Source organism: Phalangium opilio, unplaced genomic scaffold, assembly GCF_054372755.1.
Source record: "Phalangium opilio isolate 3A_F unplaced genomic scaffold, DU_Popi_V2 ptg000063l_1, whole genome shotgun sequence".
NCBI lineage: Eukaryota > Metazoa > Arthropoda > Arachnida > Opiliones > Phalangiidae > Phalangium > Phalangium opilio.
In genome coordinates, this window is record NW_028324180.1 from 6,590,171 (window position 1) to 6,592,706 (window position 2,536).

At 36.8% G+C, this 2,536-nt stretch overlaps 1 non-coding gene across 1 annotated transcript; it reads right to left on the bottom strand.

Moving 5' to 3' along the window:
* Window positions 1–1,304: 1,304 nt before the first annotated feature.
* Window positions 1,305–1,377, bottom strand: TRNAV-UAC (transfer RNA valine (anticodon UAC)). Its single transcript has one exon. It is a non-coding gene; the product is annotated as a tRNA-Val (tRNA).
* Between the last annotated feature and the right edge of the window lie 1,159 nt (window positions 1,378–2,536).

Here is a 2,536-nt window from a genome sequence, read left to right on the forward strand (position 1 = left end):
AGGATACAGTATTGAATATTTGAAATGTTCTACTGGATGTCTAAAAAAAGCAAGCGAACTTTGGCATAACTCGAATGGAAAATGTAAATATTTGATCGTGGATGGCAAACAAGGGTGTTGCGCGAATTTAAACATTTAATTTCGTATATCGAAATGCTACATTTCTATTATCGCCTCTTTGATGGTAAAGTTGCACTGGAACTTCCTTTTCCGTACTTAAGTATTTCTTGGTCATAACTCAGTCTATGGTAATATTGGCTGAGTGTGTTGCGACGGCTCAGATGACTCATACACTGAAACCACTGGTGATTATAAAATGCCATATATTGGGAAAATAGAGGAAGGGAGGGGGTGTCGGAGTTAAATGTGACCTTCTTGGCATAACAAGTAATGAATGATGTGTTTAACCATATTATTTCCGCGGGAAATGAATATAACAAGTCTGAGAAGTATTTCTGTTTATGTGATCTTTACCCTTTACCACACAGGATAAACTTTGTTGCTTTGTCTTAAGTAGACGACATTCACTCTAAACGACAGTCTTATCAACAACTTAAAACAGATTTAAACTTCTTTTGGTGCAAACTTGAAAATTTGTCAAGCCAGCAAACAATTAAAACTATGTCGGTCAAGATGCTCACAAGTTAGTGAGCATCGACACGAAATCCCTTCAAAATAATTCATTTCATGATAAAATGTTTTCGGAAAATGTAATTGTTCTTGAAAAAGCGTAGATATGTAATTTTTTAAATTAATTTAGAGGGACTAGGTCGATTAACAGTAAAATCAGTTGATTGAATTAAATAATGATTAAGGATTGAGTGTATAAAAATAACTAGAAAAAATTTCAATAGCTGAAACTTCAGTCAATTGATAAACCTCACACATATCGTTTGTTTTTTCGGCCTTGGTCCAAACCAAGACGTTTTTATATAATATCTGTCGCTTCAGTCTTAATGTAATTAAATTTTGATTAATTATGTTTTCTTTACCGCTTATTATTATGTCCAATTACGATGGTCAAAACTTGTATCTAGCAGGGCCCGAACGTTGCACCTTCCGCGTGTTAGGCGGACGAGATAACCACTACACTACACATACCTGGTAATACTGAGATTCCTAAGAGATCTAGCTTATTATTATGTCCAATCACGATGGTCAAAACATGTATCTACCTGGGCTCGAACCCGGGACCTTCCGCGTGTAAAGCGGACGTGATAACCACTACACAATGAATACTTGGTTATTCTGAGTTTTCGAAGAGATCTAGCTTATTATTGTGTCCAATAACGATAGTCAAGTCATGTATCTACCAGGGCTCGAACCTGGGACCTTCCGAGTGTAAAGCGGACGTGATAACCACTACACCATAGATACTTGGTTATTTTGAGTTTTCGAAGAGCTCTAGCATTATTATTATGTCCAATCACGATGGTCGAAACAAGTACTTCTGTAATTAAGTAAAATTAACATACTTAGACTTAATTGTTTCTGATTAGACTAGCCGATCGCACACCCTGAATACTTAATTGTTAAATTAAGAGTATTCCGAAAAGTAACTTCGCTCTAGTTTTTCAGTTAGAGGTGGTTAAATATCACGAAAAACCCCATGTTAATCTCCATAGGAAAATTGGTAAAAGCATGTGAATTTTGCTTTAACGTTACAAAAGAGTATGAAGTCATATCTACAAGGGCCTACCGGCCCTGTAGAATAGTAAGCTGATTTCTGGTACAGGGATGGTTTATAGAAGGAAAACTTCTAAATATCCACTATAAAACCTACTACACGGGGGATAGAATAGTGTTAGTCCCCGCTGATCTGAGCGCCATCGTTTGAAAAATATTCGAAGTTTAGGTCAGTGGTTCTCCCCCTTAACGTTTCAAAGTGCGTATCATTAAACGATGTTCACTATGATACTTGTTGCACGTTGTCATTTGTATACAATGACACATGTCACACCCTGTATACGAGCTCGAAAATGTACTGCAGTGAAGTAGTCCGTCAGGGGTTTTGGGGGTTTTCCACAAAGGTAGGTGTTACTCTGATCTCTTCCACACTGTATATCAATCTTTCCGAAATTCCTATATGAGTAGATGATTTTCATTAACGTAATGAACACCAAAAAATAGCTTTTCTAAATCTAAATCATCGACGCCATCTTTAAAAAGGGCCATTTGAAAATGATTACCCTAAATTTTGAAAGAAAGAAAAATTATTAAAAGCTGTTCATAATTCTCAAAACGTTTGATTTTTACGTTTTGCCACTCTTTAGAGTGAAAAACGTATTGTTCCGACCTCTGTTGGCTGGACGGCTGGCTGGATATGTTGTGACTGGAAATGTTGTGACCTGATGAATTTTGACATAAATGAATATTTCGAATTTTAAATTTCCCGCGAATTTTCAACTCGAAATTCACCCGTAGTTCACGTTACACCTCATAGGTGGCGTAACGTATTTTATTTCAATTGAAATTATTTTCCTGTCGGTGCCGGGAGGCGAACCTGCGACGTCCCGATCCATACTATAACGCCAGT